This window comes from Lactuca virosa, chromosome 1 (assembly GCF_052849685.1).
Source record: "Lactuca virosa cultivar CGN04683 chromosome 1, Lactuca_virosa_CGN04683_v6, whole genome shotgun sequence".
In the NCBI taxonomy this organism is placed as follows: domain Eukaryota; kingdom Viridiplantae; phylum Streptophyta; class Magnoliopsida; order Asterales; family Asteraceae; genus Lactuca; species Lactuca virosa.
In genome coordinates, this window is record NC_136426.1 from 256,672,649 (window position 1) to 256,690,646 (window position 17,998).

Here is a 17,998-nt window from a genome sequence, read left to right on the forward strand (position 1 = left end):
CAAAAACCATCAACCATGAAGCGGAGGCCACCCGAGCATAGAAACAGCAAGAAACAAAAAAAACCGCAAGTAAAATCTAAAAAAACGCAAACGGGCAATGAAAAAGGGGGGTACAACACGAGCACTTCCGACGGGGTCACCCATCCTAGTACTACTCTCGCCCAAGCACGCTTAACTGCGGAGTTTTGATGGGATCCGGTGCATTAGTGCTGGTATGATCGCACCCGAAATATTATCCATGCTTATTGCTTTTATGTCTTAAAAGACGCAGAACCTCCTTTATTTTCATACGCGAGGCGTGGGACCCACGTGACCGATCGGGTCCGTTCCAAAAATACGAAAACCATCAACCATGAAGCGGAGGCCACCCGAGCATAGAAACAGCAAGAAACAAACAAAAACCGCACGTAAAATCTAAAAAAACGCAAACGGGCAACGAAAAAGGGGGTGCAACACGAGGACTTCCCAGGGGGTCACCCATCCTAGTACTACTCTCGCCCAAACACGCTTAACTGCGGAGTTCTGATGGGATCCGGTGCATTAGTGCTGGTATGATCGCACCCGAAATATTATCCATGCTTATTGCTTTTATGTCTTAAATTACGCAGAACCTCCTTTGTTTTCGTACGCGAGGCGTGGGACCCACGTGACCGATCGGGTCCGTTCCAAAAATACGAAAACCATCAACCATGAAGCGGAGGCCACCTGAGCATAGAAACAGCAAGAAACAAACAAAAACCACCCATCCTAGTACTACTCTCGCCCAAGCACGCTTAACTGCGGAGTTCTGATGGGATCCGGTGCATTAGTGCTGGTATGATCGCACCCGAAATATTATCCATGCTTATTGCTTTTATGTCTTAAAAGACGCAGAACCTCCTTTGTTTTCGTACGCGAGGCGTGGGACTCACGTGACCGATCGGGTCCGTTCCAAAAATACGAAAACCATCAACCATGAAGCGGAGGCCACCCGAGCATAGAAACAGCAAGAAACAAAAAAAAACCACAAGTAAAATCTAAAAAAACGCAAACGGGCAATGAAAAAGGGGGGTACAACACGAGGACTTCCGACGGGGTCACCCATCCTAGTACTACTCTCGCCCAAGCACGCTTAACTGCGGAGTTCTGATGGGATCCGGTGCATTAGTGCTGGTATGATCGCACCCAGAATATTATCCATGCTTATTGCTTTTATGTCTTAAAATACGCAGAACCTCCTTTGTTTTCGTACGCGAGGCGTGGGACCCACGTGACCGATCGGGTCCGTTCCAAAAATACGAAAACCATCAACCATGAAGCGGAGGGCACCCGAGCATTGAAAACAGCAAAAAACAAAAAAAAAAACCGCACGTAAAATCTGAAAAAACGCAAACGGGCAACGAAAAAAGGGGGTGCAACACGAGGACTTCCCATGGGGTCACCCATCCTAGTACCACTCTCGCCCAAGCACGCTTAACCGCGGAGTTCTGATGGGATCCGGTGCATTAGTGCTGGTATGATCGCACCCGAAATATTATCCATGCTTATTGCTTTTATGTCTTAAAACACACAGAACCTCCTTTGTTTTCGTACGCGAGGCGTGGGACCCACGTGACCGATCGGGTCCGTTCCAAAAATACGAAAACCATCAACCATGAAGCGGAGGCCACCCGAGCATAGAAACAGCAAGAAACAAACAAAAACCGCACGTAAAATCTAAAAAAACACAAACGGGCAACGAAAAAGGGGGTGCAACACGAGGACTTCCCAGGGGGTCACCCATTCTAGTACTACTCTCGCCCAAACACGCTTAACTGCGGAGTTCTGATGGAATCCGGTGCATTAGTGCTGGTATGATCGCACCCGAAATATTATCCATGCTTATTGCTTTTATGTCTTAAAAGACGCAGAACCTCCTTTGTTTTCGTACGCGAGGCGTGGGACCCACGTGACCGATCGGCTCCGTTCCAAAAATACGAAAACCATCAACCATGAAGCGGAGGCCACCCGAGCATAGAAACAGCAAGAAACAAAAAAAAACCGCAAGTAAAATCTAAAAAAACGCAAACGGGCAATTAAAAAGAGGGGTACAACACGAGTACTTCCGACGGGGTCACCCATCCTAGTACTACTCTCGCCCAAGCACGCTTAACTGCGGAGTTCTGATGGGATCCGGTGCATTAGTGCTGGTATGATCGCACCCGAAATATTATCCATGCTTATTGCTTTTATGTCTTAAAAGACACAGAACCTCCTTTGTTTTCGTACACGAGGCGTGGGACTCACGTGACCGATCGGGTCCGTTCCAAAAATACGAAAACCATCAACCATGAAGCGGAGGCCACCCGAGCATAGAAACAGCAAGAAACAAAAAAAACCGCAAGTAAAATCTAAAAAAAACGCAAACGGGCAATGAAAAAGGGGGGTACAACACGAGGACTTCCGACGGGGTCACCCATCCTAGTACTACTCTCGCCCAAGCACGCTTAACTGCGGAGTTCTGATGGGATCCGGTGCATTAGTGCTGGTATGATCGCACCCAGAATATTATCCATGCTTATTGCATTTATGTCTTAAAATACGCAGAACCTCCTTTGTTTTCGTACGCGAGGCGTGGGACCCACGTGACCGATCGGGTCCGTTCCAAAAATACGAAAACCATCAACCATGAAGCGGAGGGCACCCGAGCATTGAAAACAGCAAAAAACAAAAAAAAAACCGCACGTAAAATCTGAAAAAACGCAAACGGGCAACGAAAAAGGGGGGTGCAACACGAGGACTTCCCATGAGGTCACCCATCCTAGTACCACTCTCAGCCAAGCACGCTTAACCGCGGAGTTCTGATGGGATCCGGTGCATTAGTGCTGGTATGATCGCACCCGAAATATTATCCATGCTTATTGCTTTTATGTCTTAAAACACGCAGAACCTCCTTTGTTTTCGTACGCGAGGCGTGGGACCCACGTGACCGATCGGGTCCGTTCCAAAAATACGAAAACCATCAACCATGAAGCGGAGGCCACCCGAGCATAGAAACAGCAAGAAACAAACAAAAACCGCACGTAAAATCTAAAAAAACGCAAACGGGCAATGAAAAAGGGGGTGCAACACGAGGCCTTCCCAGGGGGTCACCCATCCTTGTACTACTCTCGCCCAAACACGCTTAACTGCGGAGTTCTGATGGGATCCGGTGCATTAGTGGTGGTATGATCGCACCCGAAATATTATCCAAGCTTATTGCTTTTATGTCTTAAAAGACGCAGAACCTCCTTTGTTTTTGTACGCGAGGCGTGGGACCCACGTGACCGATCGGGTCCGTTCCAAAAATACGAAAACCATCAACCATGAAGCGGAGGCCACCTGAGCATAGAAACAGCAAGAAACAAAAAAAAACCGCACGTAAAATCTAAAAAAAACACAAACGAGCAACGAAAAAGGGGGTGCAACACGAGGACTTTCCCAAGGGGTCACCCATCCTAGTACTACTCTCGCCCAAGCACGCTTAACTGCGGAGTTCTGATGGGATCCGGTGCATTAGTGCTCATATGATCGCACCCGAAATATTATCCATTCTTATTGCTTTTATGTCTTAAAAGACGCAGAACCTCCTTTGTTTTCGTACGTGAGGCGTGGGACCCACGTGACCGATCGGGTCCGTTCCAAAAATACGAAAACCATCAACCATGAAGCGGAGGCCACCCGAGCATATAAACAGCAAGAAACAAAAAAAAACTGCACGTAAAATCTAAAAAAACGCAAACGGGCAACGAAAAAGGGGGTGCAATACAAGGACTTCCCAGGGGGTCACCCATCCTAGTACTACTCTCGCCCAAGCACGCTTACCTGCGGAGTTCTGATGGGATCCGGTGCATTAGTGCTGGTATGATCGCACCCGAAATATTATCCATGCTTATTGCTTTTATGTCTTAAAAGACGCAGAACCTCATTTGTTTTCGTACGCGAGGCGTGGGACCCACGTGACCGATCGGGTCCGTTCCAAAAATACTAAAACCATCAACCGTGAATCGGAGGCCACCCGAGCATAGAAACAGCAAGAAACAAAAAAAAACCGCACGTAAAATCTAAAAAAACACAAACGGGCAACGAAAAAGGGGGGTGCAACACGAGGACTTTCCCAGGGGGTCGCCCATCCTAGTACTACTCTCGCACAAGCACGCTTAACTGCGGAGTTCTGATGGGATCCGGTGCATTAGTGCTGGTATGATCGCACCCGAAATATCATCCATTCTTATTGCTTTTATGTCTTAAAAGACGCAGAACCTCCTTTGTTTTCGTACGCGAGGCGTGGCACCCACGTGACCGATCGGGTCCGTTCCAAAAATACGAAAACCATCAACCATGAAGCGGAATCCACCCGAGCATAGAAACAACAAGAAACAAAAAAAAACCGCACGTAAAATTTAAAAAAACGCAAACGGGCAACGAAATACGGGGTGCAACACGAGGACTTCACAGGGGGTCACCCATCCTAGTACTACTCCCGCCCAAGCACGCTTAACTGCGGAGTTCTGATGGGATCTGGTGCATTAGTGCTGGTATGATCGCACCCGAAATATTATCCATGCTTATTGCTTTTATGTCTTAAAAGACGCAGAGCCTCCTTTGTTTTCGTACGCGAGGCGTGGGACCCACGTGACCGATCGGGTCCGTTCCAAAAATACGATAACCGTCAACCATGAAGCGGAGGGCACCCGAGCATAGAAACAACAAGAAACAAAAAAAACCGCACGTAAAATCTAAAAAAACGCAAACGGGCAACGAAAAAGGGGGGTGCAACACGAGGACTTCTTAGGGGGTCACCCATCCTAGTACTACTCTCGCCCAAGCACGCTTAACCGCGGAGTTCTGATGGGATCCGGTGCATTAGTGCTGGTATGATCGCACCCAAAATATTATTCATGCTTATTGCTTTTATGTATTAAAAGACACAGAACCTCCTTTGTTTTCGTACGCGAGGCGTGGGACCCACGTGACCGATCGGGCCCGTTCCAAAAATACGAAAACCATCAACCATGAAGTGGAGGCCACCCGAGCTGTAACATCCGGATACCCAGGTATCTTATTTTAAGTATTTTGTTGAATTTTAAAAGGGGACTCGGCGAGTAGGCGCTCAAACTCGCCGAGTGGAATCGCGCTTCTGCCAGCCTGGATTTAATGAAGGGACTCGGCGAGTCCGCGCTGTTAAATGAAGCCCTAATTTTCGGGGCTTGTGCCCTATTTAAAGGCCCTTATGGCCGTCATTTGAGGCCACCTTGTTCCAGAGAAACCCTAGAGAGAGTGAGGAAGGCTTGAGTGCAAGTAAGGGCTTATAATCTTCATTTTGGGGTGATTTTTGCTAGAGAAAGAAGAGAGGATCCATCTAGAACGTGAAGGGAGCTTGGATTGGAGCTAATCATCTTGAGATATTGTCTCTGGAGGTATAATCCCTTCTATTTCGTATTGATATGATAGATTTCATGATTTTAGGGTTTTTACCTCCCTTTTTTTATAAGATCTAGTGAGTATGAGGTCCGCTTTGTGTTGATGATATCAGATCTGGACCTTGAGAGGTCCATAGAGTCACTACCTTCTAGCTTTTTGCAAGCAAATAAGCAATTGGAGACTAGGTTGCCATTTCTAGTGATATTTCTCCATTTGAGGCTTGATATGGGTTGCATGCACGTAAAGGTTGCACCTTTACGTGACTTTTGAATGTTAGAAGGATGGATCTACTGTTTGGTGAAGCAGATCTGACCTCAAGAGATCTTTTGAGAGTTTTCATGGGAGGAACTCGCCGAGTCCATAAGGGACTCGACGAGTCGAGTCGGGTTGCCCCGTGACTCGTGATCTGTAACGACCCGGGGAGTATAGGGTTGACTCAGTGAGTCATGTGAGGACCAGGGACGAGGAGGCAGGCATGTACTCGCCGAGTCACTCTAGTGCACTCGGCGAGTCTGGTCAATGTTGACTGTTGACTTCTGTTGACTTTTAGGGATTAGTCAGTGTTTGGACTTATGAGCCATTAGAGGGGCAGAATGGTCTTTTACCCTTCTTAGAGAACTTATAGAGAGGAGTTGGCCTAGCCTTTAGAAGTTGTATTAATTAGAGAATTTATTTATGTGATTAGGTGAAGGCTAGTGCAGTATTTCAGAGTTCGAGGTTTACCGAGTTACTCGAGGTGAGTCTTCTCACTATACTTTACATAGGGTGGTAATTAGAGTTATGTGACAGAGTATTTTGTATGCCTTTGCATGATGTGATTTCTATGTGATTTATGCTATGTATGTTACAGAGTTTACAGAGTTAGGACCGGAAGGTCCACAGAGTTAGGGCCAGAGGGCCCACAGAGTTATGGGACTAGAGGGTCCCACTGAGACACATTGACCAGAGGGTCAAACAGAGTTATAGCCTCGAGTGGCTAATATGTGTGTGCGTGGTATTTTGGGGAACTCACTAAACATTTATGCTTACAGTGTTTTCTGTTATGTGTTTCAGGTACCAGTGAGGATCGCGGGAAGGCGCCGGCATGATCAGTACACACTATTGGAGTTTTATACATTATGATCTTGGAATGTGTTTATATGAATTTGATATGTGATACATTGGGATTCGAGAATATTTATGAATGAAATTATATTTTAAAAAGTGAAAAATTGTTTTGAAATTTACGGTGTTACACGAGCATAGAAACAGCAAGAAACAAAAAAAACCGCACGTAAAATCTAAAAAAACGCAAACGGGCAAAGAGAAAGGTAGGTGCAACACAAGGACTTCCCAGGGGGTCAACCATCCTAGTACTACTCTCGCCCAAGCACGCTTAACTGCGAAGTTCTGATGGGATCCGGTGCATTAGTGCTGGTATGATCGCAACCGAAATATTATCCATGCTTATTGCTTTTATGTCTTAAAAGACGCAGAACCTCCTTTGTTTTCGTACGCGAGGCGTGGGACCCACGTGACCGATCGGGTCCGTTCCAAAAATACGAAAGCCATCAACCATGAAGCGGGGGCCACCCGAGCATAGAAACAGCAAGAAACAAAAAAAACCGCACGTAAAATCTAAAAAAACGCAAACGGGCAACGAGAAAGGGAGGTGCAACACAAGGACTTCCCAGGGGGTCACCCATCCTAGTACTACTCTCGCCCAAGCACGCTTAACTGCGAAGTTCTGATGGGATCCGGTGCATTAGTGCTGGTATGATCGCAACCGAAATATTATCCATGCTTATTGCTTTTATGTCTTAAAAGACGCAGAACCTCCTTTGTTTTCGTACGCGAGGCGTGGGACCCACGTGACCGATCGGGTCCGTTCCAAAAATACGAAAACCATCAACCATGAAGCGGAGGCGACCCGAGCATAGAAACAGCAAGAAACAAAAAAAACCGCACGTAAAATCTAAAACAACGCAAACAGGCAACGAAAAAGGGGTGTGCAACACGAGGACTTCCCATGGGGTAACCCATCCTAGTACTACTCTCGCCCAAGCACGCTTAACTGTGGAGTTCTGATGGGATCCGGTGCATTAGTGCTGGTATGATCGCACCCGAAAGGTTATCCATTCTTATTGCTTTTATGTCTTAAAAGACGCAGAACCTCCTTTGTTTTCGTACGCGAGGCGTGGGACCCACGTGACCGATCGGGTCCGTTCCAAAAATACGAAAACCATCAACCATGAAGCGGAGGCCACCCGAGCATAGAAACAGCAAGAAACAAAAAAAAAACGCACGTAAAATCTAAAAAAAAGCAAACGGGCAACGAAAAAGGGGGGTGCAACACGAGGACTTCCCAGGGAGTCACCCATCCTAGTACTACTCTCGCCCAAGCACGCTTAACTGCGGAGTTCTGATGAGATCCGTTGCATTAGTGCTGGTATGATCGCACCCGAAAGATTATCCATTCTTATTGCTTTTATGTCTTAAAAGACGCAGAACCTCCTTTGTTTTCGTACGTGAGGCGTGGGACCCACGTGACCGATCGGGTCCGTTCCAAAAATACGAAAACCATCAACCATGAAACGGAGGGCACCCGAGCATAGAAACAGCAAGAAACAAAAAAACCACACGTAAAATCTAAAAAAACGCAAACGGGCAACGAAAAAGGAGGGTGCAACACGAGGACTTCCCAGGGGGTCACCCATCCTAGTACTACTCTCGCCCAAGCACGCTTAACCGCGAAGTTCTGATGGGATCCGGTGCATTAGTGCTGGTATGATCGCACCCGAAATTTTATCCATGCTTATTGCTTTTATGTCTTAAAAGACGCAGAACCTCATTTGTTTTCGTACGCGAGGCGTGGGACCCACGTGACCGATCGGGTCCGTTCCAAAAATACGAAAACCATCAACCATGAAGCGGAGGCCACCCGAGCATAGAAACAGCAAGAAACAAACAAAAACCGCACGTAAAATCTAAAAAAACGCAAACGGGCAACAAAAAAGGGGGTGTAACACGAGGACTTCCCAGGGGGTCACCCATCCTAGTACTACTCTCGCCCAAGCACGCTTAACTGGGGAGTTCTGATGTGATCCGGTGCATTAGTGCTGGTATGATCGCACCCGAAATGTTATCCTTGCTTATTGCTTTTATGTCTTAAAAGACGCAGAACCTCCTTTGTTTTCGTACGCGAGGCGTGGGACCCACGTGACCGATCGGGTCTGTTCCAAATATACGAAAACCATCAACCATGAAGCGGAGGCCACCCGAGCATAGAAACAGCAAGAAACAAAAAAAAAAACGCACGTAAAATCTAAAAAAACGCAAACGGGCAACGAAAAAGGGGGGGGTGCAACACGAGGACTTCCTAGGGGGTCACCCATCCTAGTACTACTCTAGCCCAAGCACGCTTAACTGCGGACTTCTGATGGGATCCGGTGCATTAGTGCTGGTATGATCGCACCCGAAATATTATCCATGCTTATTGCTTTTATGTCTTAAAACACGCAGAACCTCCTTTGTTATCGTACGCGAGGCGTGGGACCCACGTGACCGATCGGGTCCGTTCCAAAAATACGAAAACCATCAACCATGAATCGGAGGGCACCCGAGCATAGAAACAGAAAGAAACAAAAAAAACCGCACGTAAAATCTAAAAAAACGCAAACGGGCAACGAAAAAGCGGGTGCAACACGAGGACTTCCCAGGGGGTCACCCATCCTAGTACTACTCTCGCCCAAGCACGCTTAACCGCGTAGTTCTGATGGGATCCAGTGCATTAGTGCTGGTATGATCGCACCCGAAATATTATCCATGCTTATTGCTTTTTTGTCTTAAAAGACGCAGAACCTCCTTTGTTTTCGTACGTGAGGCGTGGGACCCACGTGACCGATCGGGTCCGTTCCAAAAATACGAAAACCATCAACCATGAAGCGGAGGCCACCCGAGCATAGAAACAGCAAGAAACAAAAAAAAACGCACGTAAAATCTAAAAAAACGCAAACGGGCAACGAAAAAGTGGGGTGCAACACGAGGACTTCCTAGGGGGTCACCCATCCTAGTACTACTCTCGCCCAAGCACGCATAACCGCGGAGTTCTGATGGGATCCGGTGCATTAGTGCTGGTATGATCGCACCCGAAATATTATCCATGCTTATTGCTTTTATCTCTTAAAAGACGCAGAACCTCCTTTGTTTTCGTACGCGAGGCGTGGGACCCACGTGACCGATCGGGTCCGTTCCAAAAATACGAAAACCATCAACCATGAAGCGGAGGCCACCCAACCATAGAAACAGCAAGAAACAAACAAAAACCACACGTAAAATCTAAAAAAACGCAAACGGGCAACGAAAAAGGGGGTGCAACACGAGGACTTCCCAGGGGGTCACCCATCCTAGTACTACTCTCGCCCAAACACGCTTAACTGCGGAGTTCTGATGGGATCCGGTGCATTAGTGCTGGTATGATCGCACCCGAAATATTATCCATGCTTATTGCTTTTATGTCTTAAAAGACGCAGAACCTCCTTTGTTTTCGTACGCGAGGCGTGGGACCCACGTGACCGATCGGGTCCGTTGCAAAAATACAAAAACCATCAACCATGAAGCGGAGGCCACCCGAGCATAGAAACAGCAAGAAACAAAAAAAAACCGCAAGTAAAATCTAAAAAAACGCAAACGGGCAATGAAAAAGGGGGGTACAACACGAGGACTTCCGACGGGGTCACCCATCCTAGTACTGCTCTCGCCCAAGCACGCTTAACTGCGGAGTTCTGATGGGATCCGGTGCATTAGTGCTGGTATGATCGCACCCGAAATATTATCCATGCTTATTGCTTTTATGTCTTAAAAGACGCACAACCTCCTTTGTTTTCGTACGCGAGGCGTGGGACCCACATGACCGATCGGGTCCGTTCCAAAAATACGAAAACCATCAACCATGAAGCGGAGGCCACCCGAGCATAGAAACAGCAAAAAACAAAAAAAAAACCGCACGTAAAATCTAAAAAAACGCAAACGGGCAACGAAAAAGGGGGGTGCAACACGAGTACTTCCCAGGGGGTTACCCATCCTAGTACTACTCACGCCCAAGCACGCTTAACCGCGGAGTTCTTATGGGATCCGGTGCATTAGTGCTGGTATGATCGCACCCGAAATATTATCCATGCTTAATGCTTTTATGTCTTAAAAGACGCGGAACCTGCTTTGTTTTCGTACACGAGGCATGGGACCCACGTGACCGATCGGGTCCGTTCCAAAAATACGAAAACCATCAACCATGAAGCGGAGGCCACCCGAGCATAGAAACAGCAAGAAACAAAAAAAAAACCGCAAGTAAAATCTAAAAAAACGCAAACGGGCAATGAAAAAGGGGGGGGTACAACACGAGGACTTTCGACGGGGTCACCCATCCTAGTACTACTCTCGCCCAAGCACGCTTAACTGCGGAGTTCTGATGGGATCCGGTGCATTAGTGCCGGTATGATCGCACCCGAAATATTATCCATGCTTATTGCTTTTATGTCTTAAAAGACGCAGCACCTCCTTTGTTTTCGTACGCGAGGCGTGGGACCCACGTGACCGATCGGGTCCGTTCCAAAAATACGAAAACCATCAACCATGAAGCGGAGGCCACCCGAGCATAGAAACAGCAAGAAACAAAAAAAATCGCACGTAAAATCTAAAAAAAACGCAAACGGGCAACGAAAATGGGGGGTGCAACACGAGGACTTTCCCAGGGGGTCACCCATCCTGGTACTACTCTCGCGCAAGCATGCTTAACTGCGGAGTTCTGATGGGATCCGGTGCATTAGTGCTGGTATGATCGCACCCGAAAGATTATCCATTCTTATTGCTCTTATGTCTTAAAACACGCAGAACCTCCTTTGTTTTCGTACGCGAGGCGTGGGACCCACGTGACCGATCGGGTCCGTTCCAAAAATACGAAAACCATCAACCACGAAGCGGAGGCCACCCGAGCATAGAAACAGCAAGAAACAAAAAAAAACCGCACGTAAAATTTAAAAAAAAGCAAACGGGCAACGAAAAAGGGGGGTGCAACACGAGGACTTCCCAGGGAGTCACCCATCCTAGTACTACTCTCGCCCAAGCACGCTTAACTGCGGAGTTCTGATGAGATCCGGTGCATTAGTGCTGGTATGATCGCACCCAAAATATTATCCATGCTTATTGCTTTTATGTCTTAAAAGACGCAGAACCTCCTTTGTTTTCGTACGTGAGGCGTGGGACCCACGTGACCGATCGGGTCCGTTCCAAAAATACGAAAACCATCAACCATGAAACGGAGGGCACCCGAGCATAGAAACAGCAAGAAACAAAAAACAAACCGCACGTAAAAACTAAAAAAACGCAAACGGGCAACGAAAAAGGAGGGTGCAACACGAGGACTTCCCAGGGGGTCACCTATCCTAGTACTACTCTCGCCCAAGCACGCTTAACCGCGAAGTTCTGATGGGATCCGGTGCATTAGTGCTGGTATGATCGCACCCGAAATATTATCCTTGCTTATTGCTTTTATGTCTTAAAAGACGCAGAACCTCCTTTGTTTTCGTAAGCGAGGCGTGGCACCCACGTGACCGATCGGGTCCGTTCCAAAAATACGAAAACCATCAACCATGAAGTGGAGGCCACCCGAGCATAGAAACAGCAAGAAACAAACAAAAACCACACGTAAAATCTAAAAAAACGCAAACGGGCAACGAAAAAGGGGGTGCAACACGAGGACTTCCCAGGGGGTCACCCATCCTAGTACTACTCTCGCCCAAGCGCGCTTAACTGCGGAGTTCTGATGGGATCCGGTGCATTAGTGCTGGTATGATCGCACCCGAAATATTATCCATGCTTATTGCTTTTATGTCTTAAAAGACGCAGAACCTCCTTTGTTTTCGTACGCGATGCGTGGGACCTACGTGACCGATCGCATTCGTTCCAAAAATACGAAAACCATCAACCATGAAGCGGAGGCCACCCGAACATAGAAACAGCAAGAAACAAAAAAAAACCTCACGTAAAATCTAAAAAAACGCAAACGGGCAACGAAAAGGGGGGGGGGGGGGGGGGGGTGCAACACGAGGACTTCCCAGGGGTCACCCATCCTAGTACTACTCTCAACCAAGTACGCTTAATTGCGGAGTTCTGATTGGATCCAGTGCATTAGTCCTGGTATGATCGCACCCGAAATATTATCCATGCTTATTGCTTTTATGTCTTAAAAGACGCAGAACCTCCTTTGTTTTCGTACGCGAGGCGTGGGACCCACGTGACCGATCGGGTCCGTTCCAAAAATACGAAAACCATCAGCCATGAAGCGGAGGCAACCCGAACATAGAAACAGCAATAAACAAAAAAAAACCGCACGTAAAATCTAAAAAAACGCAAACGGGCAACGAAAAAGGGGGGTGCAACACGAGGACTTCCCAGAGGGTCACCCATCCTAGTAGTACTCTCGCCCAAGCAAGCTTAACTGCGGAGTTCTGATGGGATCCGGTGCATTACTGCTGGTATGATCGCACCCGAAATATTATCCATGCTTATTGCTTTTATGTCTTAAAAGACGCAGAACCTCCTTTGTTTTCGTACGCGAGGCGTGGGACCCACGTGACCGATCGGGTCCGTTCCAAAAATTCGAAAACCATCAACCATGAAGCGTAGGCCACCCGAGCATAGAAACAGCAAGAAACAAAAAAAAACCGCACGTAAAAAATTAAAAAAAACGCAAACGGGCAACGAAAAAGAGGGGTGCAACACGAGGACTTCCCAGGGGGTCACCCATCCTAGTACTACTCTCGCCCAAGCACGCTTACCTGCGAAGTTCTGATGGGATCCGGTGCATTAGTGTTGGTATGATCGCACCCGAAATATTATCCATGCTTATTGCTTTTATGTATTAAAAGACGCAGAACCTCCTTTGTTTTCGTACGTGAGGCGTGGCACCCATGTGACCGATCGGGTCCGTTCCAAAAATACGAAAACCATCAACCATGAAGCGGAGGCCACCCGAGCATAGAAACAGCAAGAAACAAAAAAAACCGCACGCAAAATATAAAAAAAGCAAACGGGCAAGGAAAAAGGGGGGTGCAACACGAGGACTTCCCAGGGGGTCACCCATCCTAGTACTACTCTCGCCCAAGCATGCTTAACTGCGGAGTTCTGATGGGATCCGGTGCATTAGTGCTGGTATGATCGCACCGGAAATATTATCCATGCTTGTTGCCTTTATGTCTTAAAAGACGCAGAACCTCCTTTGTTTTCGTACGCGAGGCGTGGGACCCACGTGACCGATCGGGTCCGTTCCAAAAATACGAAAACCATCAACCATGAAGCGGAGGCCACCCGAGCATAGAAACAACAAGAAACAAAAAAAACCGCACGTAAAATCTAAAAAAACGCAAACGGGCAACGAAAAAGGGGGGTGCAACACGAGGACTTCCCAGGGGGTCACCCATCCTAGTACTACTCTCGCCCAAGCACGCTTAACTGCGGAGTTCTGATGGGATCCGCTGCATTAGTGCTGGTATGATCGCACCCGAAATATTATCCATGCTTATTGCTTTTATGTCTTAAAAGACGCAGAACCTCCTTTGTTTTCGTACGTGAGGCGTGGCACCCATGTGACCGATCGGGTCCGTTCCAAAAATACGAAAACCATCAACCATGAAGTGGAGGCCACCCGAGCATAGAAACAGCAAGAAACAAAAAAAAAAACGCACGTAAAACCTAAAAAAAGCAAACGGGCAACGAAAAAGGGTAGGGGGTGCAAGCACGCTTAACTGCGGAGTTCTGATGGGATCCGGTGCATTAGTGCTGGTATTATCGCACCCGAAATATTATCCATGCTTATTGCTTTTATGTCTTAAAAGACGCAGAACCTCCTTTGTTTTCGTACGCGAGGCGTGGGACCCACGTGACCGATCGGGTCCGTTCCAAAAATACGAAAACCATCAACCATGAAGCGGAGGCCACCCGAGCATAGAAACAGCAAGAAACAAAAAAAAACCGCACGTAAAATCTAAAAAAACGCAAACGGGCAACGAAAAGGGGGGGGGTGCAACACAAGGACTTCCCAGGGGTCACCCATCCTAGTACTACTCTCGCCCAAGTACGCTTAATTGCGGAGTTCTGATTGGATCCAGTGCATTAGTCCTGGTATGATCGCACCGGAAATATTATCCATGCTTATTGCTTTTATGTCTTAAAAGACGCAGAACCTCCTTTGTTTTCGTACGCGAGGCGTGGGACCCACGTGACCGATCGGGTCCGTTCCAAAAATACAAAAACCATCAACCATGAAGCGGAGGCCACCCGAACATAGAAACAGCAAGAAACAAAAAAAAACCGCACGTAAAATCTAAAAAAACGCAAACGGGCAACGAAAAAGGGGGGTGCAACACGAGGACTTCCCAGGGGGTCACCCATCCTAGTAGTACTCTCGCCCAAGCAAGCTTAACTGTGGAGTTCTGATGGGATCCGGTGCATTAGTGCTGGTATGATCGCACCCGAAATATTATCCATGCTTATTGCTTTTATGTCTTAAAAGACGCAGAACCTCCTTTGTTTTCGTACGCGAGGCGTGGGACCCACGTGACCGATCGGGTCCGTTCCAAAAATACGAAAACCATCAACCATGAAGCGGAGGCCACCCGAGCATAGAAACAGCAAGAAACAAAAAAAAACCGCACGTAAAAAATTAAAAAAAACACAAACGGGCAACGAAAAAGTGGGGTGCAACACGAGTACTTCCCAGGGGGTCACCCATCCTAGTACTACTCTCGCCCAAGCACGCTTAACTGCGGTGTTCTGATGGGATCCGGTGCATTAGTGCTGGTATGATCGCACCCGAAATATTATCCATGCTTATTGCTTTTATGTATTAAAAGACGCAGAACCTCCTTTGTTTTCGTACGTGAGGCGTGGCACCCATGTGACCGATCGGGTCCGTTCCAAAAATACGAAAACCATCAACAATGAAGCGGAGGCCACCCGAGCATAGAAACAGCAAGAAACAAAAAAAAATCGCATGCAAAATATAAAAAAAGCAAACGGGCAAGGAAAAAGGGGGGGTGCAACACGAGGACTTCCCAGGGGGTCACCCATCCTAGTACTACTCTCGCCCAAGCATGCTTAACTGCGGAGTTCTGATGGGATCCGGTGCATTAGTGCTGGTATGATCGCACCGGAAATATTATCCATGCTTGTTGCGTTTATGTCTTAAAAGACGCATAACCTCCTTTGTTTTCGTACGCGAGGCGTGGGACCCACGTGACCGATCGGGTCCGTTCCAAAAATACGAAAACCATCAACCATGAAGCGGAGGCCACCCGAGCATAGAAACAACAAGAAACAAAAAAAACCGCACGTAAAATCTAAAAAAACGCAAACGGGCAATGAAAAGGGGGGGGGGGTGCAACACGAGGACTTCCCAGGGGTCACCCATCCTAGTACTACTCTCGCCCAAGTACGCTTAATTGCGGAGTTCTGATTGGATCCAGTGCATTAGTCCTGGTATGATCGCACCCGAAATATTATCCATGCTTATTGCTTTTATGTCTTAAAAGACGCAGAACCTCCTTTGTTTTCGTACGCGAGGCGTGGGACCCACGTGACCGATCGGGTCCGTTCCAAAAATACGAAAACCATCAGCCATGAAGCGGAGGCAACCCGAACATAGAAACAGCAATAAACAAAAAAAAACCGCACGTAAAATCTAAAAAAACGCAAACGGGCAACGAAAAAGGGGGGTGCAACACGAGGACTTCCCAGGGGGTCACCCATCCTAGTAGTACTCTCGCCCAAGCAAGCTTAACTGCGGAGTTCTGATGGGATCCGGTGCATTACTGCTGGTATGATCGCACCCGAAATATTATCCATGCTTATTGCTTTTATGTCTTAAAAGACGCAGAACCTCCTTTGTTTTCGTACGCGAGGCGTGGGACCCACGTGACCGATCGGGTCCGTTCCAAAAATTCGAAAACCATCAACCATGAAGCGTAGGCCACCCGAGCATAGAAACAGCAAGAAACAAAAAAAAAACCGCACGTAAAAAATTAAAAAAAACGCAAACGGGCAACGAAAAAGAGGGGTGCAACACGAGGACTTCCCAGGGGGTCACCCATCCTAGTACTACTCTCGCCCAAGCACGCTTACCTGCGAAGTTCTGATGGGATCCGGTGCATTAGTGTTGGTATGATCGCACCCGAAATATTATCCATGCTTATTGCTTTTATGTATTAAAAGACGCAGAACCTCCTTTGTTTTCGTACGTGAGGCGTGGCACCCATGTGACCGATCGGGTCCGTTCCAAAAATACGAAAACCATCAACCATGAAGCGGAGGCCACCCGAGCATAGAAACAGCAAGAAACAAAAAAAACCGCACGCAAAATATAAAAAAAGCAAACGGGCAAGGAAAAAGGGGGGTGCAACACGAGGACTTCCCAGGGGGTCACCCATCCTAGTACTACTCTCGCCCAAGCATGCTTAACTGCGGAGTTCTGATGGGATCCGGTGCATTAGTGCTGGTATGATCGCACCGGAAATATTATCCATGCTTGTTGCCTTTATGTCTTAAAAGACGCAGAACCTCCTTTGTTTTCGTACGCGAGGCGTGGGACCCACGTGACCGATCGGGTCCGTTCCAAAAATACGAAAACCATCAACCATGAAGCGGAGGCCACCCGAGCATAGAAACAACAAGAAACAAAAAAAACCGCACGTAAAATCTAAAAAAACGCAAACGGGCAACGAAAAAGGGGGGTGCAACACGAGGACTTCCCAGGGGGTCACCCATCCTAGTACTACTCTCGCCCAAGCACGCTTAACTGCGGAGTTCTGATGGGATCCGCTGCATTAGTGCTGGTATGATCGCACCCGAAATATTATCCATGCTTATTGCTTTTATGTCTTAAAAGACGCAGAACCTCCTTCGTTTTCGTACGTGAGGCGTGGCACCCATGTGACCGATCGGGTCCGTTCCAAAAATACGAAAACCATCAACCATGAAGTGGAGGCCACCCGAGCATAGAAACAGCAAGAAACAAAAAAAAAACGCACGTAAAACCTAAAAAAAGCAAACGGGCAACGAAAAAGGGTAGGGGGTGCAAGCACGCTTAACTGCGGAGTTCTGATGGGATCCGGTGCATTAGTGCTGGTATTATCGCACCCGAAATATTATCCATGCTTATTGCTTTTATGTCTTAAAAGACGCAGAACCTCCTTTGTTTTCGTACGCGAGGCGTGGGACCCACGTGACCGATCGGGTCCGTTCCAAAAATACGAAAACCATCAACCATGAAGCGGAGGCCACCCGAGCATAGAAACAGCAAGAAACAAAAAAAAACCGCACGTAAAATCTAAAAAAACGCAAACGGGCAACGAAAAGGGGGGGGGTGCAACACAAGGACTTCCCAGGGGTCACCCATCCTAGTACTACTCTCGCCCAAGTACGCTTAATTGCGGAGTTCTGATTGGATCCAGTGCATTAGTCCTGGTATGATCGCACCGGAAATATTATCCATGCTTATTGCTTTTATGTCTTAAAAGACGCAGAACCTCCTTTGTTTTCGTACGCG

The 17,998-nt window shown here is 47.5% G+C and overlaps 46 non-coding genes and 1 pseudogene across 46 annotated transcripts; all 47 read right to left on the minus strand.

Moving 5' to 3' along the window:
• Nucleotides 1-107: 107 nt before the first annotated feature.
• LOC145149736 (5S ribosomal RNA) lies at nt 108-226 on the minus strand. The gene has a single exon (XR_013730585.1). It is a non-coding gene; the product is annotated as a 5S ribosomal RNA (ribosomal RNA).
• A 218-nt stretch (nt 227-444) lies between these two features.
• LOC145155191 (5S ribosomal RNA) lies at nt 445-563 on the minus strand. Its single transcript, XR_013735644.1, has one exon. It is a non-coding gene; the product is annotated as a 5S ribosomal RNA (ribosomal RNA).
• Nucleotides 564-719: 156 nt separating this feature from the next.
• LOC145151496 (5S ribosomal RNA) lies at nt 720-828 on the minus strand (annotated as a pseudogene).
• A 219-nt stretch (nt 829-1,047) lies between these two features.
• LOC145145978 (5S ribosomal RNA) lies at nt 1,048-1,166 on the minus strand. Its single transcript, XR_013726927.1, has one exon. It is a non-coding gene; the product is annotated as a 5S ribosomal RNA (ribosomal RNA).
• A 222-nt stretch (nt 1,167-1,388) lies between these two features.
• Nucleotides 1,389-1,507, minus strand: LOC145145996 (5S ribosomal RNA). Its single transcript, XR_013726945.1, has one exon. It is a non-coding gene; the product is annotated as a 5S ribosomal RNA (ribosomal RNA).
• Nucleotides 1,508-1,725: 218 nt separating this feature from the next.
• Nucleotides 1,726-1,844, minus strand: LOC145146208 (5S ribosomal RNA). The gene has a single exon (XR_013727152.1). It is a non-coding gene; the product is annotated as a 5S ribosomal RNA (ribosomal RNA).
• Nucleotides 1,845-2,063: 219 nt separating this feature from the next.
• Nucleotides 2,064-2,182, minus strand: LOC145147228 (5S ribosomal RNA). Its single transcript, XR_013728137.1, has one exon. It is a non-coding gene; the product is annotated as a 5S ribosomal RNA (ribosomal RNA).
• A 219-nt stretch (nt 2,183-2,401) lies between these two features.
• Nucleotides 2,402-2,520, minus strand: LOC145145979 (5S ribosomal RNA). Its single transcript, XR_013726928.1, has one exon. It is a non-coding gene; the product is annotated as a 5S ribosomal RNA (ribosomal RNA).
• Nucleotides 2,521-2,741: 221 nt separating this feature from the next.
• On the minus strand, nt 2,742-2,860 carry LOC145149801 (5S ribosomal RNA). Its single transcript, XR_013730646.1, has one exon. It is a non-coding gene; the product is annotated as a 5S ribosomal RNA (ribosomal RNA).
• Nucleotides 2,861-3,078: 218 nt separating this feature from the next.
• LOC145148600 (5S ribosomal RNA) lies at nt 3,079-3,197 on the minus strand. The gene has a single exon (XR_013729478.1). It is a non-coding gene; the product is annotated as a 5S ribosomal RNA (ribosomal RNA).
• Nucleotides 3,198-3,416: 219 nt separating this feature from the next.
• LOC145149212 (5S ribosomal RNA) lies at nt 3,417-3,536 on the minus strand. Its single transcript, XR_013730065.1, has one exon. It is a non-coding gene; the product is annotated as a 5S ribosomal RNA (ribosomal RNA).
• A 218-nt stretch (nt 3,537-3,754) lies between these two features.
• On the minus strand, nt 3,755-3,873 carry LOC145142382 (5S ribosomal RNA). The gene has a single exon (XR_013723443.1). It is a non-coding gene; the product is annotated as a 5S ribosomal RNA (ribosomal RNA).
• A 219-nt stretch (nt 3,874-4,092) lies between these two features.
• LOC145148498 (5S ribosomal RNA) lies at nt 4,093-4,212 on the minus strand. The gene has a single exon (XR_013729380.1). It is a non-coding gene; the product is annotated as a 5S ribosomal RNA (ribosomal RNA).
• A 218-nt stretch (nt 4,213-4,430) lies between these two features.
• Nucleotides 4,431-4,549, minus strand: LOC145144651 (5S ribosomal RNA). The gene has a single exon (XR_013725659.1). It is a non-coding gene; the product is annotated as a 5S ribosomal RNA (ribosomal RNA).
• Nucleotides 4,550-4,767: 218 nt separating this feature from the next.
• LOC145145797 (5S ribosomal RNA) lies at nt 4,768-4,886 on the minus strand. The gene has a single exon (XR_013726753.1). It is a non-coding gene; the product is annotated as a 5S ribosomal RNA (ribosomal RNA).
• A 1,846-nt stretch (nt 4,887-6,732) lies between these two features.
• On the minus strand, nt 6,733-6,851 carry LOC145149756 (5S ribosomal RNA). The gene has a single exon (XR_013730604.1). It is a non-coding gene; the product is annotated as a 5S ribosomal RNA (ribosomal RNA).
• A 218-nt stretch (nt 6,852-7,069) lies between these two features.
• On the minus strand, nt 7,070-7,188 carry LOC145147999 (5S ribosomal RNA). The gene has a single exon (XR_013728895.1). It is a non-coding gene; the product is annotated as a 5S ribosomal RNA (ribosomal RNA).
• A 218-nt stretch (nt 7,189-7,406) lies between these two features.
• Nucleotides 7,407-7,525, minus strand: LOC145147148 (5S ribosomal RNA). The gene has a single exon (XR_013728061.1). It is a non-coding gene; the product is annotated as a 5S ribosomal RNA (ribosomal RNA).
• A 219-nt stretch (nt 7,526-7,744) lies between these two features.
• On the minus strand, nt 7,745-7,863 carry LOC145147475 (5S ribosomal RNA). The gene has a single exon (XR_013728377.1). It is a non-coding gene; the product is annotated as a 5S ribosomal RNA (ribosomal RNA).
• Nucleotides 7,864-8,080: 217 nt separating this feature from the next.
• Nucleotides 8,081-8,199, minus strand: LOC145146308 (5S ribosomal RNA). The gene has a single exon (XR_013727259.1). It is a non-coding gene; the product is annotated as a 5S ribosomal RNA (ribosomal RNA).
• Nucleotides 8,200-8,417: 218 nt separating this feature from the next.
• LOC145149012 (5S ribosomal RNA) lies at nt 8,418-8,536 on the minus strand. Its single transcript, XR_013729874.1, has one exon. It is a non-coding gene; the product is annotated as a 5S ribosomal RNA (ribosomal RNA).
• A 222-nt stretch (nt 8,537-8,758) lies between these two features.
• Nucleotides 8,759-8,877, minus strand: LOC145149035 (5S ribosomal RNA). The gene has a single exon (XR_013729897.1). It is a non-coding gene; the product is annotated as a 5S ribosomal RNA (ribosomal RNA).
• A 217-nt stretch (nt 8,878-9,094) lies between these two features.
• Nucleotides 9,095-9,213, minus strand: LOC145149740 (5S ribosomal RNA). The gene has a single exon (XR_013730589.1). It is a non-coding gene; the product is annotated as a 5S ribosomal RNA (ribosomal RNA).
• Nucleotides 9,214-9,431: 218 nt separating this feature from the next.
• LOC145148635 (5S ribosomal RNA) lies at nt 9,432-9,550 on the minus strand. Its single transcript, XR_013729510.1, has one exon. It is a non-coding gene; the product is annotated as a 5S ribosomal RNA (ribosomal RNA).
• A 218-nt stretch (nt 9,551-9,768) lies between these two features.
• Nucleotides 9,769-9,887, minus strand: LOC145155192 (5S ribosomal RNA). Its single transcript, XR_013735645.1, has one exon. It is a non-coding gene; the product is annotated as a 5S ribosomal RNA (ribosomal RNA).
• Nucleotides 9,888-10,106: 219 nt separating this feature from the next.
• LOC145147378 (5S ribosomal RNA) lies at nt 10,107-10,225 on the minus strand. Its single transcript, XR_013728284.1, has one exon. It is a non-coding gene; the product is annotated as a 5S ribosomal RNA (ribosomal RNA).
• Nucleotides 10,226-10,445: 220 nt separating this feature from the next.
• Nucleotides 10,446-10,564, minus strand: LOC145147963 (5S ribosomal RNA). Its single transcript, XR_013728862.1, has one exon. It is a non-coding gene; the product is annotated as a 5S ribosomal RNA (ribosomal RNA).
• A 222-nt stretch (nt 10,565-10,786) lies between these two features.
• LOC145148709 (5S ribosomal RNA) lies at nt 10,787-10,905 on the minus strand. Its single transcript, XR_013729581.1, has one exon. It is a non-coding gene; the product is annotated as a 5S ribosomal RNA (ribosomal RNA).
• Nucleotides 10,906-11,124: 219 nt separating this feature from the next.
• LOC145149860 (5S ribosomal RNA) lies at nt 11,125-11,244 on the minus strand. The gene has a single exon (XR_013730701.1). It is a non-coding gene; the product is annotated as a 5S ribosomal RNA (ribosomal RNA).
• A 219-nt stretch (nt 11,245-11,463) lies between these two features.
• On the minus strand, nt 11,464-11,582 carry LOC145142791 (5S ribosomal RNA). Its single transcript, XR_013723857.1, has one exon. It is a non-coding gene; the product is annotated as a 5S ribosomal RNA (ribosomal RNA).
• Nucleotides 11,583-11,802: 220 nt separating this feature from the next.
• LOC145148821 (5S ribosomal RNA) lies at nt 11,803-11,921 on the minus strand. The gene has a single exon (XR_013729688.1). It is a non-coding gene; the product is annotated as a 5S ribosomal RNA (ribosomal RNA).
• A 218-nt stretch (nt 11,922-12,139) lies between these two features.
• Nucleotides 12,140-12,258, minus strand: LOC145135604 (5S ribosomal RNA). The gene has a single exon (XR_013719924.1). It is a non-coding gene; the product is annotated as a 5S ribosomal RNA (ribosomal RNA).
• Nucleotides 12,259-12,490: 232 nt separating this feature from the next.
• Nucleotides 12,491-12,608, minus strand: LOC145151286 (5S ribosomal RNA). The gene has a single exon (XR_013732042.1). It is a non-coding gene; the product is annotated as a 5S ribosomal RNA (ribosomal RNA).
• Nucleotides 12,609-12,827: 219 nt separating this feature from the next.
• LOC145146844 (5S ribosomal RNA) lies at nt 12,828-12,946 on the minus strand. The gene has a single exon (XR_013727769.1). It is a non-coding gene; the product is annotated as a 5S ribosomal RNA (ribosomal RNA).
• A 221-nt stretch (nt 12,947-13,167) lies between these two features.
• On the minus strand, nt 13,168-13,286 carry LOC145148782 (5S ribosomal RNA). Its single transcript, XR_013729650.1, has one exon. It is a non-coding gene; the product is annotated as a 5S ribosomal RNA (ribosomal RNA).
• A 217-nt stretch (nt 13,287-13,503) lies between these two features.
• LOC145146354 (5S ribosomal RNA) lies at nt 13,504-13,622 on the minus strand. The gene has a single exon (XR_013727302.1). It is a non-coding gene; the product is annotated as a 5S ribosomal RNA (ribosomal RNA).
• A 218-nt stretch (nt 13,623-13,840) lies between these two features.
• Nucleotides 13,841-13,959, minus strand: LOC145140671 (5S ribosomal RNA). Its single transcript, XR_013722234.1, has one exon. It is a non-coding gene; the product is annotated as a 5S ribosomal RNA (ribosomal RNA).
• A 514-nt stretch (nt 13,960-14,473) lies between these two features.
• On the minus strand, nt 14,474-14,591 carry LOC145151248 (5S ribosomal RNA). The gene has a single exon (XR_013732009.1). It is a non-coding gene; the product is annotated as a 5S ribosomal RNA (ribosomal RNA).
• Nucleotides 14,592-14,810: 219 nt separating this feature from the next.
• LOC145148938 (5S ribosomal RNA) lies at nt 14,811-14,929 on the minus strand. The gene has a single exon (XR_013729800.1). It is a non-coding gene; the product is annotated as a 5S ribosomal RNA (ribosomal RNA).
• Nucleotides 14,930-15,150: 221 nt separating this feature from the next.
• LOC145146127 (5S ribosomal RNA) lies at nt 15,151-15,269 on the minus strand. The gene has a single exon (XR_013727077.1). It is a non-coding gene; the product is annotated as a 5S ribosomal RNA (ribosomal RNA).
• Nucleotides 15,270-15,488: 219 nt separating this feature from the next.
• On the minus strand, nt 15,489-15,607 carry LOC145146355 (5S ribosomal RNA). The gene has a single exon (XR_013727303.1). It is a non-coding gene; the product is annotated as a 5S ribosomal RNA (ribosomal RNA).
• A 222-nt stretch (nt 15,608-15,829) lies between these two features.
• Nucleotides 15,830-15,947, minus strand: LOC145150899 (5S ribosomal RNA). Its single transcript, XR_013731706.1, has one exon. It is a non-coding gene; the product is annotated as a 5S ribosomal RNA (ribosomal RNA).
• Nucleotides 15,948-16,166: 219 nt separating this feature from the next.
• Nucleotides 16,167-16,285, minus strand: LOC145145939 (5S ribosomal RNA). Its single transcript, XR_013726889.1, has one exon. It is a non-coding gene; the product is annotated as a 5S ribosomal RNA (ribosomal RNA).
• A 222-nt stretch (nt 16,286-16,507) lies between these two features.
• Nucleotides 16,508-16,626, minus strand: LOC145148783 (5S ribosomal RNA). Its single transcript, XR_013729651.1, has one exon. It is a non-coding gene; the product is annotated as a 5S ribosomal RNA (ribosomal RNA).
• Nucleotides 16,627-16,843: 217 nt separating this feature from the next.
• Nucleotides 16,844-16,962, minus strand: LOC145146356 (5S ribosomal RNA). The gene has a single exon (XR_013727304.1). It is a non-coding gene; the product is annotated as a 5S ribosomal RNA (ribosomal RNA).
• Nucleotides 16,963-17,180: 218 nt separating this feature from the next.
• LOC145140674 (5S ribosomal RNA) lies at nt 17,181-17,299 on the minus strand. Its single transcript, XR_013722235.1, has one exon. It is a non-coding gene; the product is annotated as a 5S ribosomal RNA (ribosomal RNA).
• A 513-nt stretch (nt 17,300-17,812) lies between these two features.
• Nucleotides 17,813-17,930, minus strand: LOC145151249 (5S ribosomal RNA). The gene has a single exon (XR_013732010.1). It is a non-coding gene; the product is annotated as a 5S ribosomal RNA (ribosomal RNA).
• Between the last annotated feature and the right edge of the window lie 68 nt (nt 17,931-17,998).